Genomic DNA, 26,105 nt, shown 5'->3' with positions numbered 1-26,105 from the left:
TACTACTACTATTACTGCTGCCGGTGCCGCCCCTGCTATAACTTCAATCAACAACAACAACAACAACTACTACTACTACTACTAGTACTACTACTACTACTACTACTACTACTACTACTTCCATCACGACCACTACCACAAAAACTACTACTACTACTACTTCTACTACAACTACTACAACCACTACAATAACTACTACTACAGCAGCTATCACTTCCCATTACTGCTAGCACGGTTGATGTGGCTACAAACCCCCCAGACAAGTGAGGGCGAGAGTGAAAGTCGGGCGGGCGGGGATCGGGGCGCGTGTCAGCGAGCGGCGGAGGCAACTCACCGGAGGAGGAGCGTCGAAGGTCTGGAGTGAGCGAGGCAGAGAGAGAGACTGACGCTGGCTCTGCACCACTCCTCCCACATTCTCTCTCTCTCTCTCTCTCTCTCTCTCTCTCTCTCTCTCTCTCTCTCTCTCTCTCTCTCTCTCTCTCTCTCTTCTCATCCCTTTCTTTCAGGTCTTTGTCTCGCTTTCCGACATATATTAGCAACACATTTATATGAAAGTGGCTTCGCTCTTCCCGTGTAAAGCCTGCCTGCTGTGTCCCTCTATGAGAGAGAGAGAGAGAGAGAGAGAGAGAGAGAGAGAGAGAGAGAGAGAGAGAGAGAGAGAGAGAGAGAGAGAGAGAGAGAGAGAGAGAGAAGGGCCAAGCAAGGATCATTCAGTCCGTGGAGCGACTTTTTGGGCACTCGAGAGAATTCAATCAGCCGGGAAAGATCTATTTGTCTCCTCTCATTTCCTCCATGCCTGCCTGCCTGCCTGCCTGCCTGCCTGCCGCGCCGGGGACACCGTTACTCCTGCCTCCTCCCCCTCTCCTGCCTCCGCTTGTCTCTCATACGCACGTCTTCCCTGTTCCTTAATTGAAGCTTCGTATATGCGTGTTTTACGTATGTATGTATGTATGTGTTCATGTATGAATATGTATATGGACTTCTCTTTGCTTATATGTATACGTGCATGTGTTTATTTGTTTGTTTGTTTGTGTGTTTGTGTGTGTTTATGTGTATATTCTTATCTTCAGCCTGTCGTTCTTTTTCTGTCACTGTCTCCTCACTCCCTTCTCTCTCTCTCTCTCTCTCTCTCTCTCTCTCTCTCTCTCTCTCTCTCTGGATCCGTTCATCGGCATTTAATTCATTGCCATTCCGCGTTATTTTCCCCCCTGAAGCTAATTCGGCTCACGGCCCAAGATCGATGCAGCACTGTTAATCTCCAGAGGTACTTTGTTACTCCTCTTTATTGGCGCCCCTTGAGGGAGAGAGAGAGAGAGAGAGAGAGAGAGAGAGAGAGAGAGAGAGAGAGAGAGAGAGAGAGAGAGAGAGAGAGAGAGAGAGAGAGAGAGAGAGAGAGAGAATGAAAAGCTTCTCTTGACAGAACTGTTTAAGCTAAATCCTTAAGCTGATCTTTACCTCTGACGCTGCTGGAGATAGATAGATAGATGGAAAGATGGATGGATGGATTGATAGATGGGTAGATAGATAGGTAGACAGAGACAAACAAATAGATAGATGGATTGATGAATGAGTGCATAGGTATTAGGAAGATATATTGATAGATAGATAGATAGATAGATAGGTAGTTAGATAAATGGATAGATAAATAGATAGGGACATGAGTAGATGGATAGATAAATAAATAAGTAGATAGATAAGTAAGTAAAGAGATTTAACCAATAATTCTTCCTCCTCCTCCTCCTCCTCCTCCTCCTCCTCCTCCGTCTTTTCTGTGATCTATTTGGTATAATTTGGCATCCTCTTTATATTCTTATCATATATTTTTATTTATTTTTTTGTTTTTCGTATTCTTTAGAAATTTCTTCATTTATTTTTTCGTTTCATTATCTTTCCCATTCTTCCATATGTGCATATATGTTTGCCTTTCCTCTGCTTTTGCCTTCTTTTCTATTGTTTACCCATCTTCTGTTCTCTCTCTCTCTCTCTCTCTCTCTCTCTCTCTCTCTCTCTCTCTCTCTCTCTCTCTCTCTCTCTCTCTCTCTCCTCTCTCTCTCTCTCTCTCTCTCTCTCTCTCTCATTTCGTTTTGTTTTTTACATTTTTCTTTCATTAATTTCTTTTATCTTTTATCTCGTCTTTTAAACCACATTAATATAGTTTATCACTTTCTCGTCCTTTATCACTTTCTCGTCCTTTTATGTTTTTCCTTTAGTTATGTCTTTCTTTCCTTTTCATTCCTTTTCTTTTCTCTCCTTTCGTGCTTCGTTTTGGCTAGTATTTTCATCCACCTATTTCCTTTGATAATCCTTTTCTGGTCCTTTTCATGCGCACTTTTCAGCTTTCTTTTCAATTGTTTTTCTTTTTTACAGAATAAGTTGCTTAATGACACGGTAGCGGCCAATTTTCACTTCCCATCCTAACAGTACCAAGTTAAGAACATTGCTAATATCACTAGTCTTGAAAATATGTATAGCTTTTATCCTTTGTTGACGCCCAGCCTGCAATTCGCTCTTATGCTGGTCTTATAAAAGGGTATACGTTTGCATGTTAATAACCAATTCATTCCTTTTTTGACGCTTCTTTCTTTAATCATCAACCACTCTCAGATGCCTTTTCTTGTTCTTCCGCCGCCTGCAAACATTGTACTGGGTGTAAACTGCAAAATCTATTCGAAATCTGTTCCTTTTTTCTTTTTTTTTTTTTTTTTATGTCTTTCTTTCTTTCCTGCAGATGCTTGTTAAGACTTTCCACTTTGCCTTTTGTGTTGTGACTTGAACTTTTTTTTTTACTTGATTTTTTTTTTTTACTTTTTTTGACTTGACTTTTGTGTTGTGACTTAAAGCGCTCAATAAAGGAGACAAAAATAAGGTTCCTCTATTTAGGACACAAGTAAGGTTTCGTAAGAATAGTTTTAAAACAAAATAGAAAAGTAGTTATTTATATTTTTTGTATATATTTGTTTATTTATTTTTAAGGCGCTGTGGTCAAGAGTTAAATGGTGAAAAGAAACGATAAAAATGGCCACTATTAATGGTGAAAAAAATAACACCGAGAAAAAGGCCACTAGAAAAAAAGAAGAAATGACTTCTGAAAAAGAAATACTTTTGAAAGAAATGCCCACTAAAAAGAACTATTGGAAGAAATGACCATACAAAAAATACATAAATAAATAAAAATAGATAAATGAAAAAAGGCACTAAGAAAGTAAACCTTAAAAAAAAAAAAAAAAAAAAAAAAAACAGCCCACTATAGATACCAGACTCTGAAGTTACCAGGTACTAAAAGGCAAGTTGAAAATTCCGGAGTTCACAAATAGGAATGTAAGTAGATGAGCGGAACAAACTTTGGCAGAGCGCGGTAATGGACACTCGTTGTACAGTTCGGAGGTTTGATGGATGTTAATTTATGGCTGGTGATGACAGGTGGCAAGATTTAAGTGATCAGAAGCTGCCTTGCGTGGATTGCCTGCTGGTCAGTCGCTGTTTCCATATTTCCTCACTTTCTCATGTTTATTCCTCCAGTTTAAATGTTAAGTCTTGTTTTAAGTGTAGCTGAGTGCAGTTCATACCTTCGATTTTATAGTACAAGAGAGAAAAAGTGAGCTAAGTAACTGTATACTTTATTAAGTAAGCGCTCAATAATTGTAATTCTTGTTTCGACTTCACGTATAATTTAGTGAACTTCATACTTTCCAGTTTATAGTACATGGCAGAGTAAGGCAGCTAAGTGTGTACTGTATTAACCAAACGCTCAGTTATTGTAATTTTTGTGCTGACTTTACGTATAGCTCAGTGCAGTCAGTTCTACCTTCGACTTTATAGTACAAGAGAGACAAAGCGAGCTAGCTAAGTGTATATTGTATTAACAAAGCTCTCAGTAACTGAAATTTTTGAGTAGGCCACGTATAACTTACTCGTAGTGCAGTCTATACCTTCCAGTTTATAGTACAAGACAAAGTAAGATACCTAAGCGTATTGTATACTGTATTAACCCAAGCGCTCAGTCATGCCTGCCTTTCATTTATACAAACTTCTGAAGAGGTGCGGCTTTGATTCACCTAACTTGCTGCGTCGCTTCAGGTAACTGCTCTCAAAGTACAGTGGAGGTGGCGCAGAGTTCTGTAGCGGAGCGAGGCAAGAGCTGGAGGCCCACGCTTAGGGACCAGCTTAGGGCGACTTCGGATAAACAGTTTGGTGAAGAGAGCGCCGATATAGACAGAGATCCTCCTCCTTCTCTCTCTCTCTCTCTCTCTCTCTCTCTCTCTCTCTCTCTCTCTCTCTCTCTCTCTCTCTCTCTCTCTCTCTCTCTCTCCTCTTCTCTTCTCTTTTCCTCTCCTCTCTTCTCTTCTCTTCTCTTCTCTTCTCTCTCTTCTCTTCTCTTCTCTCCTCTCCTCTCCTCTCCTCTCCTCTCCTCTCCTCTCCTCTCCTCTCCTCTCCTCTCCTCTCCTCTCCTCTCCTCTCCTCTCCTCTCCTCTCCTCTCCTCTCCTCTCCTCTCCTCTCCTCTCCTCTCCTCTCCTCTCCTCTCCTCTCCTCTCCTCTCCTCTCCTCTCCTCTCCTCTCCTCTCCTCTCCTCTCCTCTCCTCTCCTCTCCTCTCCTCTCCTCTCCTCTCCCTCTCGGATGCATGATCAGAGAGAGAGAGAGAGAGAGAGAGAGAGAGAGAGAGAGAGAGAGAGAGAGAGAGAGAGAGAGAGAGAGAGAGAGAGAGCTACAGCGGAAATTAGTACCACCATTAATACCACTAAAATAATGAAAATCAAGTAAATCAAATCAGAAGGAAGCCTTAATTTCCACACATAAAAGACGCTTAATTAAAGGAACACTCAGCCGCGTCCTCTTTTCCTTTGATTTTGTAACTATTCGCATTGCTAATAATGACTTGAAACTGCGGGGGCATCGATTTCACGGCTGGTGGTGGTGGTGGTGGTGGATCTGAGGGTTAAAAGAGTGAGTGACTCGCAAACGTTTCCTGTATTTGCTGAGTATTGGCAATGTGGAAGCGGGTTGGCAGCAACTGAATTGGCGTGAATAAACCTTCTCTCCTTTCTATCACCTGTAATATATATATATATATATATATATATATATATATATATATATATATATATATATATATATATATATATATATATATATATATATATATATATATATATATATATATATATATATATATATATATATATATATATATATATATATATATATATAATTTTTTTTTTCGTGATTTTTTTCCTAATATGTATTTTCTTCCTTCCTATTCGTGCTATCTGTATGTTTTATTTTATTTCATTTTGGCTTTAGATTCCATGTTTTATTTATATTTTCTTTTTTGGATTTAAGTTTTAACTCTTTATGCGTATTCTCTTTATCATTGTTTTTATGCCTGGCATTATATCGCATTGCGTGTGTGCGCCTGCGTGTATAAAAGTTGTCTTCTCTTTTATCACCTCTTCAACTGAATTACTCAAATTATCCATCCCTTATTTTGTGTGTGTAATTTGCATTACACACACACACACACACACACACACACACACACACACACACACACACACACACACACACACACACACACACACACACACACACACACACACACACACACACGGTTCAGGATGACCTCACCTGTTCGTAATTAGCTCACCTGTACACCTGTCCTTGAGTCCTCCCACCAACACGCGTGGCAGTCTGCTCCATCTGCTCCATTAACACAAATCCAATTACTGTCCTGTGATTACTTGCATTTTTTGTCAATAACGAGCTGTGTTGTGAATCAGTTTTGCTTTTCTGCCGCTAGCTAGCATTGTTGTTACTTGTTGCAGTTTTGATATTCTGAATAAATGTTTTAACTACACTGGCAATATTTCTTTTATCGTCAAATTACGGTCGCTTTTGTTCCAGTTTTCAATATGCATGAACTTTCATTTTTCGCCCATGGCCAGTACAAGACTTCATTATGAGATCGGAGAAGAAAAGAACGCAAATATAAAGGAAAGGTAGAGGCACTGAAGACCACAGGACGAGGCCACAGCAAAACAAAACGTGTAAGAATAAGCGAACACATTGTAACGTAAAACTAAGACTGCGGCACGTATAACTAAGACTACCCCACAAGATAAAGAATTGAAGTATTATTAGCAGAAAACATCAATACGGGTCTCGCATGCATACTGTTAACAGGTGTATACTTCGAAGTCCTTTGTTTGAATGTGTTTAGATACTAAAACTGAATATGAACGAGCAAAACTACGCATTAGTGAAAGTAAAGTGGGCTCCTAAAGGCCTCGGTGCCGAACACAAGAACATTGACTTGAAGGTCTTGCCACGGGATAGGTAATCTTCCTTCAGGAGCTTCATATGACACACACACACACACACACACACACACACACACACACACACACACACACACACACACACACACACACACACACACACACACACACACACACACACACATTTATATGATAATATTAAAATAATGGCTTAGAGGTGAAAAAGATAATGTGGAATTGCAATGCAATAAACATAATGTCACGGCATAACAAACAGGAGTAAAGTGCTGTTTTTCCTCTTAGGCAATTTTTATGTAATATTTAGTGTCAGTACACTTCGTCTCCTTTCAGTAGAATTCCGATGCTCACTCTGCGGCGATCAACTTTTATTTCGCTCCTGCTTCTTCGGCCACTGTTCCTCCTAGTGACAACGTACACCTCGCATTTCTCCAAATCCTCCCCCAGTCTCTGCTTTCCGCGGGTCGCCTCAGTGATCGTAGTATTCACGCCGCCCACGTTCCGAATCTTCTGCTCACCACTTTCTAGAAACTCCCTCTCTTCATCTTGCTCTTCCTTGAACATCATGGTGGAGGTCACTCGAATGTTCGTGTCATGTGGTGCCTCCTTTCCTTGGCCTTCTTGCGAACCTTCAACATTTATGTTTTTTCGTATTTTTAGACCAGAGTTTGCCATTTCCTTGATGGTCTCTGGTCCCTCTCAACCTCATGACCTTTCTCTTTGGCATCTCACTACCACGAGAGAGACAAAGAAATAGGAACATAAACAAGCAGCAGCAGACCTATTGGTCATGACGAGGTTGATTGTGACAAATTACACTTTCTATCCTAAAATAAGAAGTTTTTGGTTATTTTTTTCATTCTGTTTTACTCTTCAGATTTGTTTGCCTCATTACTTACTGTTTCTGTGAGCGAGAGTTGATTTTTCTCCAACACTCTTTGCAGACTGATGTCATTGAGGGGCTGGACAACAGTATCGCTCGTGTCTGTGACTAATGGTCGCATGGTACCGGTTACACGTTGCGTTTCCTCATGGAATATTACTTTTTTTTTTTTTTTTTTCATGCAACGCAATTTTCTTAATGACTGCAGCACACTTCTGTAGTCGAGCGTGCGTGTCAGTTTGTATGTGTAGGAAACTAAGGCGACTCATGTCCTGATTTTGTTATGCTCTTTCTACGTATGCTTGCTTCTGAGTATTCGCCTCTCCCGCTGCCTCAGGTATTCATTCCTTTCCACTTGTAGCTCAGTTACTCCCATTTCGAACCGTCCTCTTTCCTTCCAGGTGTTTCATTTCGTCCTGGTGTTCCCTCCCTCCCATGCGCTCTCCACTGCAGGCATCCCGTTCCGTATAGCTACTGCTTTTCTCCTACTGCATTTACGTGACTGGCTCCCGACATTGGTAACTGAGGACAAATTGGAAGCAAAACATTTCCGCGTCGCCGCTCCCGACCAACAATTAAGTGCGGAATTAAGGGAATCTGCGATGGCATTCTGTGACTCCCGAATGTTTAACTGTGAATTAGTCGCTTGTTGGATGGCAAAGGCAAAGGGAAACTACATCAACTACACCTGGTATAGCTACGCGTGGGCGCGCGCGCGCGCGCACACACACACACACACACACACACACACACACACACACACACACACACACACACACACACACACACACACACACACACACACACACACACATAAACGTGCAGTGCTTTCCATCATGTCTCAATTATTATAGTCATTAGAGTATTATTCATCAACACACACACACACACACACATCATCGCTGCACATTTAGCGGCACGTCATCCCGTCCACCTTCTGACGGGGATGGATGGGCAACACAGTAACGCGTCGCACCCTTAGTGAGGTGGACGCTCCTCTGGCCCGGCCACCTGCCGCACCCCTACACATGTTGCTTCCTGTGCTCGCTGAAAACTTCTCGGGGGTCTTAGTTCCTCGCCTTCAACACTGGGTTAAGGAAAGCAGGAACATCAAGAGGTGAATATAGCAGACCTGCACACTCCTGTTACTCTTGGTGCAAATTTAGGGGCTGTCTGTGAAATGCATGAAGTCAGCTCAGCTCTGTTCTTGTCTTGCTGTGTAGATGTGTGAGTTTGTCTGTCTCGAAGCTGAGTGACAGGAAGTTGGAAGTGGGTTTAGATTGACATAGAAGACGCCAATCGTAGAAAAGTGGTATTATTAGTTTCTTTTCCTTTAGGGATGGTGGAGTTAAAAGATATATTTTCATAGTTTATTAATGCTTTTATTCATAAGGGTATACATTTCTTAAGTGTTTATGCGTGAAATTTTTATGATATGTATTTTTTGGACTGTGGTGAATGATGAAACTGTGCAGTTGAAACTGTTCTTTGATCAGATTATGACACAGGTTTTTAATCGCTGAAGCGTTCACGGTATATAATAATTCTCTGCATTGCGTTTCAGTATCCTCCCTCGGGATATCAGAGGGACATTCACGAACTGTTGCTGAAACACCAATTTGCACACTTACCGGTATCTGACCTGTAATTAAAATTAATTTTAGGAATTGTGAAGCTCGCCAGTCTCCACAATATCTGATATGCAATACCATTTCGTCTTTGTGTGCGTGTTGCATCCAAACCCAGCTTTCGAAACACCACTTCAATCTGTTATCGTAACGCTTAGAACTATCCCCCCTCCTAGAAAAAAAAAAAAAACTCAAACACGGATAGATGATGATGCAGATAGATGCGCCTCCAGACAATAAGCCTTTCATTACATTTTGGCCATACTTTCTCCCTCTTTTGCTCAGTTTTTAATCCTTCTCTTCTAACTTTCCTCTCTTTCCCGTGCACCAGTAAATCATATTGCGGGAATTGTGGGAAGAATCTAGATCAGGAAACGAACCACGAAGGAAAACTATTCCACAGCTGACCAGCACTCCTTGACACACTGTGATGACCGTGACCGTGCAGGGTGTGGGTGAGGCCAGACGGGGAATTCTTGGATCTGGACCTCGTTGTCTTCAGCTGCCAGAGAGTGTAAAGAAATGTAGCTACGTAAGAGTTTCGGCGAACTGCTGTTGTATCAATGCCCAGAGTTTTGGAGAGAACATGTTCAAACTAATGCTATCGAGTTCACAGGGAGAAAGTGAAACTCACAAGATAGAGGTCTGAACAATAGCAATGGAAACGGTGGTGCGGCACTTGAGATGGTGCGAGGCTGGGGCTCTAAATAAGGTGACAATCTACGGGAAGGAAACGACTCGTGGTATCGCTTTGGTGTATTCACTACAAAATTTCATATCGCTTATTAATCTGAGTTTCACAATATTTTTATTTCAGAGGAAAATTAAATATTGGCATTTGATGGGGAAAATATTGCATATAGAGGCTTTGCTTCGTAACAATCACTGACAACTTTTTATTTTTTACTGGAAACTTTTCAAAATGATATTTGCTATTTTTTTCATAAAACATTAGTTCAGTTTCTGTATGAGAGGATGGACGTGAAAAAAAAAAAAATCTAACAAAAAGCTTCGACTTATAATTTGTGCACGGCTTGTGTCAACGCGTGGCTGTTGCCCCCGTGACCTTGATCACGGCACAGCTGATCGATATGTTTTACTTCTATTTATTTATCTTTTCACCTCAGTAAATACAAACGATAAAAAAAAGAGAGAAAGAGGAAAAAAAAAAAAAAAGACTCGTGTAAGCACACACCCCTACGTTTATCTGAAGGGAAAAAGCCAATGATCTTAATTAATTCCTTCATGTAATCCAATAATCTCACTTTCACGTCCCATGCGCATCAAAGCTCACCTCAGCATTGCCGGCCGCTGCAGCATCACTGTGTCCCTCCTGGTGGTGAGTGTGATGGACTTTTTACCCGCCAGTGTGGGAATTCAAGGTGACGCTCTGCTGATACTGGTGATAGTAATTTTGTTAATAAATTGGATATGAAAATAATAACAATAATAATAATAATAATAATGATAATAATAATAATAATAATAATAACAATAATAATTAATGATGATGATGATGACGATGACGATGATAATAATAATAATAAATAGCAATAATACGTGATCTACATAATGGATTTCCATACATAGAAACTGAAACTCGTCATAGATTGACAGCAGCAAACACCAAACAGTTAGAGTGACGCACAATTATAGATATTTTGCAATTATTCAGGTCAGCGTTGCAGAAAGGAATGGTTTCCGTCACTCGGGAATTGTTGATCCTCAAGCGTTAACAGGAAATTATTTAGATCTGACTTGCAAAACTCCATATTCTCATGCACACACAGACAACACTCTTAAATACTCTTTGTGAAGAAGTCCTTGTGATTTCTATCTTGAAGTTATGAGGTCGCATCAAAATTATAAGATCATATCAAACCAGGGTTGGCATTAAAAAATCCACCCCCCCCAAAAAAAATAAATAAAATAAATAAATAAAAAATAGATAAACCTAAAAAATACCCCCAAAATCCCAGTAAAAAAAAAAAAAAAACCGAAATGTATTTGTTTAATATATTACATATCAAAAATTTAGTTCTATAATATATTGATAATTAAGGTGTATACATGTACATATACTTATAAAATTTAAAAATAGTCAAGTTTGACCCGTTCATTTCTTGTAAAGCACAAGTTAACACATGCTTTGCCCAGCTGGACTAACCTGTATCAGCATGACCTAAACAAGTGTGTGTTCTTTATTAATAGAGTGTCAAAATCTTTCAAGATCTAACTCCCATTGTAATTTCTGGCACCTAGTCAAAAACATCTCCAATAACTTTGCTTCTTCATCTTTCTTTCCCTTATTTCAACCAGATGGCACCACTGTCATCTCATCTATTTCTAAAGCTGAACTCTTCACTCAAACCTTTGCAAAAAAAACTCTACTTTGGATGATTCAGGGCTTGTTCCTCCGTCTCCTCCACCCTCTGTCTACTTCATGCTACCCATTAAGATCTTTCACAGTGATGTTTTCCATCCCCTCTCTAGCCTTAACACTCAGAAAGCTTAGAACCTGATGGGGTCGCTCCCATTGTTCTCTGAAACTGTGCCTCCGTGCTTGTACCTTGTTTAGTCGAACTTTTCCAACTCTGTCTGTCAACATCTACCGTTCCTTCTTGCGGGAAGTTTGCCTACTTTTAGCCTGTTCCTTAAAAGGATGACCGTTCTAATCCCTCAAACTACCATCTTATTACTTTAATTTCCAGCCTCTCTAAAGTTTTGAATCGGTCCTCAACAGGAAGATTCTTAAACATTTATCACTTCATAACCTTCTATCTGATCGCCAGTATGGGTTCTGTCGAGGCCTCTCTACTGGTGATCTTCTGGCTTTCCTTACTGCGTCTTGGTCGTCCCCTTTTAGGGATTTTGGTGAAACTTTTGCTGTTGCCTTAGACATATCACAAGCTTTTAATAGAGTCTGGGACAAAGCTTTGATTTCTAAACTACCCTCCCAAGGCTTCTATCCTTTTCTCTGTAAATTGATCTCAAGTTTCCTTTCTGACCGTTCTATTGCTGCTGTGGTAGACGGTCACTGTTCTTCTTCTAAATCCTCTGATATCTGTCCTGTCACCCACTCTCTTCTTATTCATTAATGATCTTCTAAACCAAACTTCTTGTTCTATCCACTCCTACGCTGATGATACCAACCTGAACTTTTCCACGTCTTTTCATAGACATCCAACCCTTCAGGAAATAAACAGTTCTCGCAGGGAAGCCACAAAACGCCTGACTTCTGATCTCTGTAAAGAGATGCGGAAGTGATGATGTGAGAGAGGTGCGAAGAGTGGTGTCCGCTGTGACTATATGGCTTTCAGCTTGTAATGGCGGCGAGTTTTTCGTTCCTAGAGAAGAGCCGTCACCGCACGTCAGGGAGAAGGGACTTGTGTACGAGTACGAGTAACGCAGAGTGACAAAAAAGATTCCATATCGAAGGTGTATATTTGCAAACACTTCTTTTCTTCCTCCTCCTTCTCCTCCTGCCGCTCCCTGTCTGTTTCTGCACGTTAATTTCTAATCTTTTGTGCATCTTTTGTTTAAAAATTACAGTCTCGCCTTCAGTGTATTCTGTCTGGTATGATAATCAATTCCTGCGATCCACAGGAAGTGGGTCGAGCTGGTGAAGTTGAGTTCTTTCATTTGCAACTTTTGCGGCTGCACTATTCATATCATGTGAAATGCGAGGAATTTCCTCAAAGATGTCGCGAGTTTCCTTCAGTAAACTTGCCATGACTCATGGATTATCACTGTCTTTTCTTTGCCTCGCCATTCACCGAGATGAAGGCAAAGATTCTCGCCGCCTCTCAGGCACATCCTCTTAGTTCAAGCGCGCCCAGTCCTCACTGAGTCTTGAAACTTCATTTCCGCAATGTGCTATTGAAATAATTCTCAAGAGCAGCAATAACTTTCAATAGCGGCACTACAGATCTGTTCATTGTTTCCTTCAAGTCCATGTCAGTTGCAGCTTAGGCATACATACGAGTATGTGCGAATTCTACGTCGACACCTGCCTCCCCTTGTCCTTGCCACTGGTGGGCATTTGGTTAAGAAGCATCACCGCGCAAGGCCCCGCCACTGTTTGAGGTGAAACAACTCTTGGTGTATGGAGAGCGACGGTCTCTTGTCTGGGCAGGGCAGATACATGAATCTTGTGAATAAAACAAAAGGAAAGCCCGGTCAAGCCTTACTCAATGCCTCTCCCTCGGCTAGATAGGGTCTTCTCGCGCCTCTCTCCTTTCCCACCCTACCGCTCTGTATTCCCTCCCTTTCTCCCTCCCCTCGGAGTCTCCCTTTCTCTATCTGTTTCTCTCGCCCTTGGTATGATATTGCAATATCGGCCGCGGCTGGAGAGGGCGGAGGAGTCTTTAATGGAGACACGAGCCGGGACTCCCGCAGCATTCTTGCTTAAATGGAAGAAAACTGTTCAGGAAATGGAAGGAATATTTGCTTCAGGAAAAGATTATTTTTAAGAACTTAATAAAGATATGTAAACACATCAGGCAAAAATGTGGCAAGGAATATTACTTCTCTTGTTTTATTGCTCCGCCTCCCTTCCTTCCCTTTTTCTCTTCACTGTTTTTTTTCTCCTGTATTTTTTGTCTCCTTGTCTTTCCCTTTCTCCCTTCTGTTTCTCCTGCTTGTTTCACTTCTGTTGCTCCTCGTCCTCCTCCTCCTGATCCTATTTTTCTGTATCACAATTTTTTTCCCTCCATTCTTTTATTCTCTTTCAATTCCATTCATATTTTTTACTTCTTTTACCAGGCACATCTTTCTTTATTAATTTTTTTCTGCTCTTCCTGTTCGCGAGCAATCCAGTTTTTCCACTCTGTCTGTCTGTCTGTCTGTTTGTCTGTCCGTTTATCTGTGTGTGTGTGTTTGTCTGTCTGTCTGTCTGTCTGTCTGTCTGTCTGTCTGTCTGTCTGTCTGTCTGTCTCCTCTCTCTCTCTCTCTCTCTCTCTCTCTCTCTCTCTCTCTCTCTCTCTCTCTCTCTCTCTCTCTCTCTCTCTCTCTCTCTCTCTCTCTCTCTCTCTCTCTCTCTCTCTCTCTCTCTCTCTCTCACACACACACACACACACAGACGCCTTCGGAATGTGGTATTAGTGGCGCCCGTTCTCTTGTTATTGTTATTTGTTGTTGGTTAGTTGTTTTAGGGCGACTAGGACATCGGATGCAGTTTTCCTTGGTACGTCGAGCGCTGGAATGTGGCTGAGGACACTGAGGGAGAAAGGAGGGGATGGGAAGGTAGATAAGGGAAAGGGGGAAGTGTTTAAGAAAAAAGGGTGCTCGAGTTTAAGTGTTAGTCTGAGGGGAGATGGAAAAAATGTGTAAGGGAAAATAGAAGTGGGAGGATAGAAGGAAAGGGTGTCATGTCGGAAGAAAGTGGTGGAAAGAAGGAGGATTAAAGGAGGGGAAAGTGAGAGGATGAAGGATGAAGGAATGAAGAGGAGAGGAGGGCTGAGGGAAGAGAGGGTGTGATGACAAATAAAAAAAAAAAGGAAAAGTGAAGAGAGTGAGAAAATAAAAGACGAAAGGAAGTTCAATGGGAGAGGAAAAAAAGAGTGTGAAAGGGGGAAGAATACGATAGATAAAAGATAAAAGGCAAATAAATAAATATAAATGAATAGGGAAAAAAGAGTACGAGAGGGAAGAAGGAAAAAGGATGAGAGAATAAGATAAAGGAAAGGAGAATATAGAAGAAAAGAAGGAGTAGAAAAAGAGGGAAGATGAAAAGGAAAAGGAAGATGAGAGAGAAAGAGAGAAGAGGATAAATAAAGGAAAAGGATGAGAGAATAGGAAGAGAAGGAAAATGAGAAGGGAAAGAAAAAAGAAGAAATAAAGGAGAAAGAATGAAATAATTGGGAAAGAAAGAAGGTGAAAGAGAAAGGAAGAAGAAAAGCAGTAAAGGAGAAAGAGTGAGAGAATTGGAAAAGAAGGAAGATGAGGAGGGAAGGAAAAAGAGGAGAAATAAAGGAGAAAGCAAGAGGGAGGAGGGAAAGAAGGAAGATGAGAGGGGAATGAGAAAAGCAGTAAAGGGGAAAGAGTGAGAGAATTGGAAAAAAAAAGGAAGATGAAGAGGGAAGGAAAAAGAGGAGAAATAAAGGAGAAAGCAAGAGGGAGGAGGGAAAGAAGGAAGAAGAGAGGGGAAAAGGAAAACGAAGGGGTGTGGGTTTTATGTCCTTTACTTCCCCTCTTCCCTCTTGTCCACTTCTCTCTTGTTATCCTGTCAGTGCTGTTCGTAAGACCTGACACCTGCCTTGGGGAACCCTCTGTGTCAGTACTTTTCCAGATGGCGGAGTCAGCTCTGGATCTGAATCTCCTTACGTGTCTCGCCCCTGCTGTGCCAATTTTCCTGTCAATGTCTTTCGATTGGTGAAAATTTAGTTGGATCTTATACCTGTATCTATATTTCTTTGTCTGGTTTCCCGCTTTCACGCTGTCTTGGAACCGCGTCACTTTGTCAGTCAGGCAGTCAGGCAGTCAGTCAGAGTTGTTTGTCTGTCAATTAGTGGATATATATTTAATTCTTATATCTGTCTCTATATTTCTTTGGTTTCCCGCTGTCACGCTTTCTTGGGCTTCCTTCAGTCTGTCGATCAGTCAGTCAGTCAGTCAGTTAATCATTCAGGCAGTCAGTCAGAGGTTTTGGTCTCTTAATTAGTGGAAATATATTTGAATATCATACCTAAATCTCTATCCTTTGTCTAATTCACCGCTTCCACGAACTCCTGGGCTCTTATCATCAGTCAGTCAATCAGTCAAATGTTTCCTCCGTTATATGCTCTTCCAACTCACGTGTCTCTCATTTATTGGTCTTCAGTCAATAAGTCGTGTTTACATATATTTTTTTTCCATCTTTTCTTATAACCCACATGTCTCTGTCTCTGTCGTGTCTTGATCTTCAGTACTTTTTCTGTCTTCTCATGTGCTCAGGTGGTTGTAAGACAGCTTACGGATCAAGAATGATAGGGAGGGGTCTGCCAGCTCGTGCCCCCGCTTACCATTTGTTTACTTCTTACACGCCGCTACATTTAGACATCTTTTCCTTACGACTGTTTTTTTTTTATGTTTGTTACCTCGATGTTCTTATGGTTCTTGAGAGAGAGAGAGAGAGAGAGAGAGAGAGAGAGAGAGAGAGAGAGAGAGAGAGAGAGAGAGAGAGAGAGAGAGAGAGAGAGAGAGAGAGATGGGTGGCAGGTTTCAGTATCTAAATGTAAACCGCAGAGGAAAAGAAGAGAGGACTATGAGAGAGTAGTAGTAGTAGTAGTGTAGTAGTAGTAGTAGTAGTAGTAGGGGTAGTAGCAACAGGAACAGCAGCAGTAAGACCACAACTACCATCACCACTAGGAACATCACCACCATAACCATCACCACCACCACCACCAGTTACAACAATAAGAACAACAACAACAACAATAGCAGCAACAGACAACAACAACAACAACAACAACAACAAAAGTAGCAGCAGCAGTACTAATGGTAATAAGAGCAGGAACAAGAGGGGCAATTATGACACAAACAACAGCAGCAGCCCGCGTCACTTGGCTGCCCACCTGTTGCCGGGCCCGCGGTGCAATCACGGTGCGTTGATGATCCTCGCACTCGCTGTCTGTGGGAGCGTTTCGGGCGTATGCTCAGCAGGGATTAACAGGCGTGGATAATTACGCTACCTTCTGTAATAACAGTGGTGATGTACGGGTCTGTGTGTGTGTGTGTATGTGTGTTACGCAGTGTGTGTGTGTGTGTGTGTGTGTGTGTGTGTGTGTGTGTGTTTGTGTGTCTATATTTTTCGTCCAATATGATTATACCGTTATGTCAGACGTATCCCTCCCTCCCACCTCTGATTGGTTAATTAATACCGAGGTCCCGCCCACATCCCTGCATCATGGGTCATGTGATTGGCCATTGGCAAGCGGGCCTGCTGCTGACTGGTGCCTGGAGGGGAGGGCTGGGCGGGGCCTGTGCACCACATTTATTGTAACGAGTGTACTTTTTATAATTATCTATTTCAGACAAGCAGGGAGAGCTGAAAAAAAAAAAAAAAGTTTGAAATAAACACACCCTTGCCCTGTAGGCATACATGCATGAACGCACACACACACACACACACACACATACACACACACACACACACACACACACACACACACACACACACACACACACACACACACACACACATGAAGTGCATAGAGAGAGAGAGAGAGAGAGAGAGAGAGAGAGAGAGAGAGAGAGAGAGAGAGAGAGAGAGAGAGAGAGAGAGAGAGAGAGAGAGAGAGAATGAATGGAATGCTGCACTTTACGTTGTTATGCAGTGTAATATTATCACAACAACAACAACAACAACAACAACAGCAACATATATATATATATATATATATATATATATATATATATATATATATATATATATATATATATATATATATATATATATATATATATATATATATATATTATGTGTCAGTGAGGGACAGAGACCCGAGAGGCGCCGCTCAGTGTAGAAAGAATTTCAGGTCGCGGATGGGAGCCCCGAGCTTTTAGTAGTGCACCAAGCGTGGGTGAGAAGAAACACTCAAGAGAACAGAGCTTGGAAAAAAGGGAAGTTGAGAAGAGTGGAGGAAGGAAAGATTGGAGAGTGAGAGACAAAGGCCGATAAAGAGTAATAGGAGTAAAGGAGATGATAAAGATGGATAAATCAATTAAAAAAGGTTGAGATAGAAAAAAAAATGGGCAGAGTATGCATGTTTAAAGTTGAGAGAGAGAGAGAGAGAGAGAGAGAGAGAGAGAGAGAGAGAGAGAGAGAGAGAGAGAGAGAGAGAGAGAGAGAGAGGAACGTGTAAGAAGCGAAAAAAAGTAGAGGGAGAGGCGATAAATGTGAGATTGAAAGATAAAAGAGAGTAGGTTAAGAGAGGGAGAGCGATAAAAATGTATGAACAGCCACACTTAATAAAGCGAAACTTTTACACCACCACCACCACCACCACCACTACTACTACTACTACTACTAATATTACTCCCTCCCTTATCATCACCACCACCACTAATAATGTTATCACCACCACCATCACCACCTCGACAAGTAACAACGAAACTACCAGCATTACCAGTATCTCTATTTTCACCATTACACGAAGCTCCATAGGTAATCCAGCGACAAATTTCACTATTACCATCAACACATTACCATCTTAACCTCAATCACCACTACTACTACCACCATCGGTAATATAAGGTGGAGAAAAGGAAGAGGAAGGGAAGTGAGAGGAGAAGCAGAAGGAAGAGGAGGAGGAGGAAGAGAGGGGGAAATTTATTTATTTACTTTATTTACTTTTTTTTTTATTCACTTTTGCTCCTTAAACTGCTTTACGATTTTTTTTTTATGATGTTTAATCTTTTTGTTTTCTTTTTAGTGTAGAAGCCGCCTCTCTCCACAGCTCTTCCTGTGTGTGTGTGTGTGTGTGTGTGTGTGTGTGTGTGTTGCTGCTTCAGTCGCCCTTGTTCTGGTGCTGTTTTTCTTTTCTTAGTCTGTCTTTCCATGCATGTATGTATGTATGTATCTATATATGTATACATGTATGTAGGTTATGTATGTATATGTATGCATGAAACAAAAATTGTTCCTTATTTTTTACTGTTAATATGTGTGTGTGTGTGTGTGTGTGTGTGTGTGTGTGTGTGTGTGTGACGTAACGCTGTATTGTATTTGTGCAGGGTTTTGTTTTCGTTTAGTTCAAACGTTTCGAACGGCAGGTGAATATTTGTTCTTGTTTGGTGGTTGTGTGTTGCGTCAGAAGCTGGTGTGTTGCGTGAGGGATTGTTTTGTTTATGCCTTCCTTGTGTGTAAGAATCGATTTATCTCTTCCCTCCCCCCCCTCCCCCTCTCTCTCTCTCTCTCTCTCTCTCTCTCTCTCTCTCTCTCTCTCTCTCTCTCTCTCTCTCTCTCTCTCTCTCAACTGGAAAACTTTTTTTTTCCTCTTCAATTAGCAGCAAGTTAAGAGTTTTCTTTCAAGTAACAGGATTGTTTTGTGATAGAAGTTCCCAGCACCATATGGAACAGAAAACAGTTATCTGACTTTGTTCTCTGTATGCCTCAAAGTAATTGCTCCACATATCCATCCCTGTAGAGAGAGAGAGAGAGAGAGAGAGAGAGAGAGAGAGAGGAGAGAGAGAGAGAGAGAGAGAGAGAGAGAGAGAGAGAGAGAGAGAGAGAGAGATATGGAAGATTTCTCAGACTGAATTTAATAAGACGAGATAAAAAGAAAAAGTCCAGTGTCATCTTGGTGTACATGAACTGGGTTTCAAGAAGATGCCTGGAAACAGCTGAGTCGTGCAGCAATAAAATTTAATAACACGGCAACACAACCAACGGAATATATATTCTCAGTCAGGATTTTCGTCGGTGTGATGATTCGGTTGATATTTTCAGAGAGGAGAATTTCACATTTTGACGAAGTGTTTAAATCCTTTGAATGAATAATTTGTTTTGCATTGAAAGTTATTTTGAGAGTGTCACATTTTTAATACTCTTTGTAATTAGCGTCCCTCATCGTGTGGGTCTTTAGGTCAGTAGTGAAGGAATGTGTTAGCTATCACATTTATACCCAGCAAGGATAAGCGTGTGTTTTGTATGTTTGTTTGTCTTGTCTCTGACTGTTCAACGCTCTGCCTCCCTTCAGTGTTAGTTTTTTCTTGTGTTTCTTGTCTCTGTCTCTCCATCTGTCTGCCAACATTAATCCATATCAGGTTTCTTTCCTGTATATGCTTCACCTGTTTATTTATTTATTTATTTATTATGTATATTACCCTTCTAACTTTATAAGTTTACTTTTCTGCATATTCCTGCTTCCTTTACATGTTTCTCATCTATATTACGTCTCTTTCTTCAACTTGTATTATATTACACACAGCCTGTTGTTTCTACATTCTTAGTGTTTCTTTGTGTTGTCTGTTCTCAATATATTATCTCTGACGTCTTAAGATATCCATCGTTCACTTCTTGGGATTTACACAGTGTATTTTCGAATGAATTAATGTCAGACTGTTATTGCATACATTATAAGACGCACGGTTATGTATTTTACTTTAGAACATTCAGGTTGCATCATATTTTCTGGTTTATTCAAGTTGTGTCTCATTAGCTGCGTTATTCTTCCATAAACCAGACACAGAGTGGGCGGAAATACTGCCATCACCTCTTTAGTCTCCTTCTCGCTCTTCCTCTCGTCCTTAGTCTTTCTTCCCGCTTTGTTTTCAGCTTACACACACTGTTCCTCTCCTCGCCAGCAGGTCGTCATAGGCTATAAAACATAGTCAATCTCCGCATTTTGAACGGTTTCATTGTTTGTCGTTATGCAGTGTTGTGTTATAAAGGGCGCTTAAACTTTGTCTTGTGCTGATATTGAGTTACAGTGCACTCTGCTATACTGGAATGCATTATATTGTGTGGTGTTGCATTGCGTTGTGTTCAATGTTTGTGCCCATATTATACTGCGCTGGGAAAGAGAAAATTCATGTACGTTACTATTTTTGTTACTTGGCGTTTCATAATTTTCTTCTTTTTGGAATCTTGCATTTATGTTTCCAACATTCTTTTGTTAAATATTCAGAGGTATTTCTTTTGTCGCTGCATGACATTTCCTTCGTATTCCCTTGTTTCCAGAAAACATTGGCATAGTTTTCTGGAGCACTAGAAGTCTATTATTTTTTCCAGAAGTGTTGTCATTATCTTTGGAGCATTGGAAGTCTTTCCAGAGTTGATGGCATTGTTTTCTGGGGCACTGGAAGCCAGTACTTTTCCTTCCTAGAATACTGGCATTTTGAAAGCACAGGAATGACTGTTTTTTCCTTTCCAGAGCTGTTCTTCACATTACTCCAAATCGTTTTCCTTCGTTTTCTTTGCAGAGGTACTCTTGGTGTCCTTGGGACCGCGAGCCTGGTCGAGTGATGATGCTTTTGGATGTGCCCAAGACTTCCTCCTCCACGCTGGTGACGAGGTGAGTACCCACCTGTGCGTCACCTGTCTTTTACCTGTTTCGAGTTAGAAGTTGATGTGCACTTTTTCGTTCCTGTGTGTGTGTGTGTGTGTGTGTGTGTGTGTGTGTGTGTGTGTGTGTGTAGGAGGGCCACCGGCCAAGCCCCACAAAAATTGCAAAAAAAAAAAAAAAAGTCTCACTGAGGCGCCGGTGCCCGAACAGAGTCGAAAGCGTTAGTCAAAAATGCAGAATTGTCTTGAAACCTCCCTCTTGAAAAAGTTCAAATCATAGGAAGATGGGAATACAGAAGCAGGCAGGGAGTTCCAGAGTTTATCATAGAAAGGGATGAATGATTGAGAATACTGATTAACTCTTGCATTAGAGAGGTGTATAGAATAGGAGTAAGAGAAAGAAGAAAGTCTTGTGCAGCGAGGCGGCGGGAGGAGGGGAGGCTTGCAGTTAGCAAGATCAGAAAAGCAGTTAGCATGAAAATAGCTGTAGAAGATAGCTAGAGATGCAACATTGCGGCGATGAGAGAGAGAGGCTGAAGACATTCAGTTAGAGGAGAGGAGTTGATGAGTTAAAAAGCTTTTGATTCCACCCTGTCTAGAAGAGCGGTATGAGCGAATCCCCTCCCCCCCCACAATACATGTAAAGCATGCTCCATACATGGATGTATAAGGGCCCTATACTGAGTTAGCAGCTGGAAGGGTAAGAAAAACTGGCGGAGACGTCTCACAACGCCTAGCTTCATAGAAACTATTTTAGCTAGAGATGAGATGTGAAGTTTCCAGTTTAGATTATAAGTAAAGCACAGACCGAGAATGTTCAGTGTAGAAGAGGGGAACAGTTGAGTGTCATTGAAGAAGAGTCTAGAAGATTGTGTCGAGTTGATAGATAGAGGAATTGAGTATTTGAAGCATTGAACAAGACTAAGTCTGCAAATCAGAAATTTTATAAAGATCAGAAGTCATGCGTTCTGTGGCTTCCCTGCGTGAACTGTTTACTTCCTGTAGGATTGGACGTCGACGAAAAGATGTGGAAAAGTGCAGGGTGCTATCATCAGCGTAGGAATGGATAGGACAAGAAGTTTGGTTTAGAAGATCATTAATGAATAATAAGAAGAGAGTGGGTGACAGGATAAAACCCTGAGGAACACCACAGTTAATAGATTTAGGAGAACAGTGACCGTCTACTACAGCAGCAATAGGACGGTCAGAAATGAAACTTTCAGATGAAGTTACAGAGAGAAGGGTAGAAGCCATATGAGAGTAGTCTGGAAATCAAAGCCTGTGCTTAAACATATCAAAAGCTTTTGATATGTTTAAGGCAACAGCAAAAGTTTCACCAAAACCCCTAAAAGAGGATGACCAAGTCTCAGTAAGGAAAGCCAAAAGATCACCAATAGAATGGCCTTGACGGAACCCATACTGGCGATCAGATAGAAAATTTTGAAGTGATAGATGTTTAACAAGCTTCCTGCTGAAAAAAATATTAAAAACTTTAGTTAGGCAGGAAATTAAAGCAGTAGGACGGTAGTTTGAGGGATTAGAACGGTCATCCTTTCACAGGAACAGGCTGAATATAGGCAAACTTCCAGCAAGAAAGAAAGGTAGATGTTGACAGACAGAGTTGAAAGAGTTTGACTAGGCAAGGTGCAGGCACGGAGGCACAGTTTCGGAGAACAATAGGAGGGACCCCATCAGGTCCATAAGCCTTCTGAGTGTTTAGGCCAGTAAGGGCATGGAAAACATCATTGCGAAGGATTTTGATAGGTAATATGAAGTAGTCAGAGGGTGGAGAAACAAGGTCTGAATCATCCACAGTAGAGTTTTTAGCAAAGGTTTGAGCGAAGAGTTCAGCTTTAGAAATAGATAAGATGGCAGTGGTGTCATATGGTTGAAATAAAGAAGGGAAAGATGAGTAAACAAAGTTATTGGAGATGTTTTTGGCTAGGTGCCAGAAGTCACGAGGGGAATTAGATCTTGAAGATTTTGACATTTTCTATTAATGAAGGACTTTTTGGATAGCTGGAGAACAGACTTGGCATGAATCCGGACAGAAACATAAAGTGCATGAGATTCAGCTGATGGAAGGCTCAAGTACCTTTTGTGGGCCATCTCTCTGTCATGTATAACACGAGAACAGGCTGTGTTAAACCAAGGAAGGTTTAGGGAGAGAGAGAGAGAGAGAGAGAGAGAGAGAGAGAGAGAGAGAGAGAGAGAGAGAGAGAGAGAGAGAGAGAGAGAGAGAGAGAGAGAGAGAGAGATGAGAAATGTACGCCTCCATGCCAGACACAATCACCTCTGTTGTGCGCTCGGCACACAAAGACGGATCTCTGACACGGAAGCAGTAGTCATTCCAAGGGAACTCAACATAATACCTTCTCAGCTTCCCCAACTAGCAGAGGCAAAACGCCACAGGCGCCTCCAATTTGGGAATCCTGAGCAAGGATTGGAGCGATAGGACAAGATACAGATATGAGATTGTGATTGGAGGAGCCCCGTGGAGAAGATAGGGTAACAGCATTAACAGAAGTATTAGAAGTTAGGAAAAGGTCGAGAATGATGTTAGGTGTATCTCCAATACTGTCAGGAATACGAGTAGGATGTTGCACCAGTTGCTCTTGGTCGTGGAGGATAGCAAAATTAAAGGATAGTTCACCAGAATGGTCAGTAAAGGGAGAGGAAAGCCAAAGCTGGTGGTGAATATTGAAGTCTCCAAGAATGGAGATCTCAACAAAAGGGAAGAGTCAGAATGTGCTCCACCTTGGAAGTTAAATAGTCAAAAAATTTTTTTATAGTCAGAGGAGTTAGGTAAGAAGTATACATCACAGATAGATTTAGTTTGAGAGTGACTCTGTATTCGTTGCCAAATGGTGGAAAACTCTGAATATTCAAGAGCGTGGACACGAGAGCAGGTCAAGTCGTTGCGCACATAGACGCAACATCCACTTTAGATTGAAAAAGAGGATAGAAAAAGTAGGAGGGAACAGAAAAAGGGCTACTGTCAGTTGCCTCAGACACCAGTGTTTTGGTGAGGAAAAGATGAGGAGGTTTAGTAGAGGAGAGGTGGTGTTCTACAAATTGAAAATTATATCTGAAGCCACGAATGTTGTAGAAGTTAATGAAAAAAGTTGAAGGGGGTGTCAAGACACTTAGGGTCGATACCAGAAGAGCAGTCCGACCTGGGGAAATTTATGGTCCCCTCTATAAATGGGGACTCTGAGGAGTCGCCATGATAATATTGAATTTTGAGTGAAAGGTGTGTGTGTAAATAGGTGCATGTAGTTTTATGCGATGGAAGAGAATTGTCTTTAGAGGGCAGGCTGTGACTGCACCCTTGTGTTGTGAGACACAAAGGGAAACGTTCAGTGAGGTCACTGCTGGGTTTAATGATAGGTTCACAGCACCCCTGATCCACTGCTTTACACCTCACTGGGAGTAATTATCGTTTCGGCAAGTGTCTATTGCCTCCGTGTGTGTGTGTGTGTGTGTGTGTGTGTGTGTGTGTGTGTGTGTGTGTGTGTGTGTGTGTGTGTGTGTGTGTGTGTGTTTATGGTTGGATAAGTATACATATTCTCTTTTTATCCAGTTTTTATAGTTTTTATGTGATTCGCTTATGGACATCAGAACACACACACACACACACACACACACACACACACACACACACACACACACACACACACACACACACACACACACACACACACACACACTTGCATCAGTTACAGCTCCTTACGCGTATCTTATTGCAACACCTTATCTATAAATATATAGCTAACTCTTCACCTCTTCCGCCGCACCTCCGGGCACATGTAAGTTATCTGAGTGTCACCGTAGGCTGCTAATACTGAGGAAATAGTGGAGGCGGCGGTGCAGCTGGCGGGGTTGCGGTAAACGTTGTGTGTGGTGTGTTTAGAAGTGTGTTCCGTGGGTGTAGGGACTGGTAGGAAGTTATCTATTGTGGTGTACTGGTGAAATGAATTGCTGCGAGTGTATTGATGCGAGTGTGATGAGAAGTGGGTAGTGAGAAACATTCTGTCCTCGATGGGTAGTTGAGTAGTTAGATAAAAGATGAATAGATGTGTTTATTATTACTTTTTATTAGTCGTTAGCGGCGATGCATTGTGAAATGTGACTTTTTTATCGCTTCTTTCTTCTTCATCATCATTATCATTATTCTTAAGTCTTCGTCAACATCATAATTTTTGTTGTTGGTTAGAGTAGCGTTCCTGTGTAATTGTTAACGGATAGGTAGATAGATAAATAGATAGATAGGTAGATAAGTAGATAGATAGACAGACAGATAGACAGGTAGGTAGAGAGATATAAAACAGGTAAAATTATGATACCAGTAATAGCTGAAAACTCGGCTGGTATTGAAAAATATTGAGTTAATCTGATCCCTCTAAAAATAGCATGTCATTGCGAGAGAGAGAGAGAGAGAGAGAGAGAGAGAGAGAGAGAGAGAGAGAGAGAGAGAGAGAGAGAGAGAGAGAGAGAGAGAGTTAATCTGATCCTTCTAAAAATAGCGTGTGTTTGAGAGAGAGAGAGAGAGAGAGAGAGAGAGAGAGAGAGAGAGAGAGAGAGAGAGAGAGAGAGAGAGAGAGAGAGAGAGAGAGCGCACTTTCTGGCCAGCCTTCATAAAGTAAGTAGATATCAGAAGCTGCCTTGTGTAGGTCAGTTAGGCTTTCATGTCTCCTATCGTTATTTATTTATTTATTCATTCATCTGTATATTTATTCACTTATTTCACGAGTATCACACAGTAAAATGTATGAGGAAAATAAAATAAGGAAACAGATTCGAAATATAGGTAGAGAAAACAGATGCATAAACGAGACTGCATAGAGAAAGATAAAAAAAAAGAAGAACGAAAGACTTCTTTGACACTTTCCCTCCCATAAAAAAAAAAAAAATCCTCTTCTGCAAGTTTGATGATCATAAAACCTGAGTCCTTCCCGAGACACGGCGGCGGCGGAGCTTTGGCGGAGTACCGAGAGCAGGATTAGAGGAAAGGAGGGATGAAACCTGAAGGCCTCAGAGGCAAAAAGGCGGGATCAGATGTTCATTGTTTTATACCACGTGTACTGGGAAGGTCATTCATCGCCTTAAGGTCTGAGGGAAAGAGGAAAGTGGAAAGGGTTATGCACTTAAGGCCCTGATAGATGTTATATAGTTCATGGAGTGTTATTTTGCATTTGTCCTATTTTGGTATTCGTTTGTTAAAGAAAATAATTTTAAATACTGTATGTTAATAATAATAGTAAAATACTACTACTACTACTACTACTACTACTACTACTACTACTACTACTACTA

General features: G+C 41.2%; 1 long non-coding RNA gene across 1 annotated transcript in view; it reads left to right on the top strand.

Annotated features, from left to right (window-relative positions):
• LOC135111460 (uncharacterized) overlaps positions 1–26,105 on the top strand; it is a 111,429-nt gene that overhangs the window by 61,932 nt on the left and 23,392 nt on the right. The window contains exon 2 of the long non-coding RNA XR_010273750.1: positions 20,708–20,799. This is a non-coding gene — a long non-coding RNA (uncharacterized LOC135111460). The remainder of the gene's footprint in view (positions 1–20,707; positions 20,800–26,105) is intronic.

This window comes from Scylla paramamosain, chromosome 22, assembly GCF_035594125.1.
Source record: "Scylla paramamosain isolate STU-SP2022 chromosome 22, ASM3559412v1, whole genome shotgun sequence".
Classification (NCBI taxonomy): Eukaryota; Metazoa; Arthropoda; class Malacostraca; order Decapoda; family Portunidae; genus Scylla; species Scylla paramamosain.
Note: the sequence above shows the minus strand (reverse complement) of the source record. Positions and strands in the feature narration are given on the sequence as shown.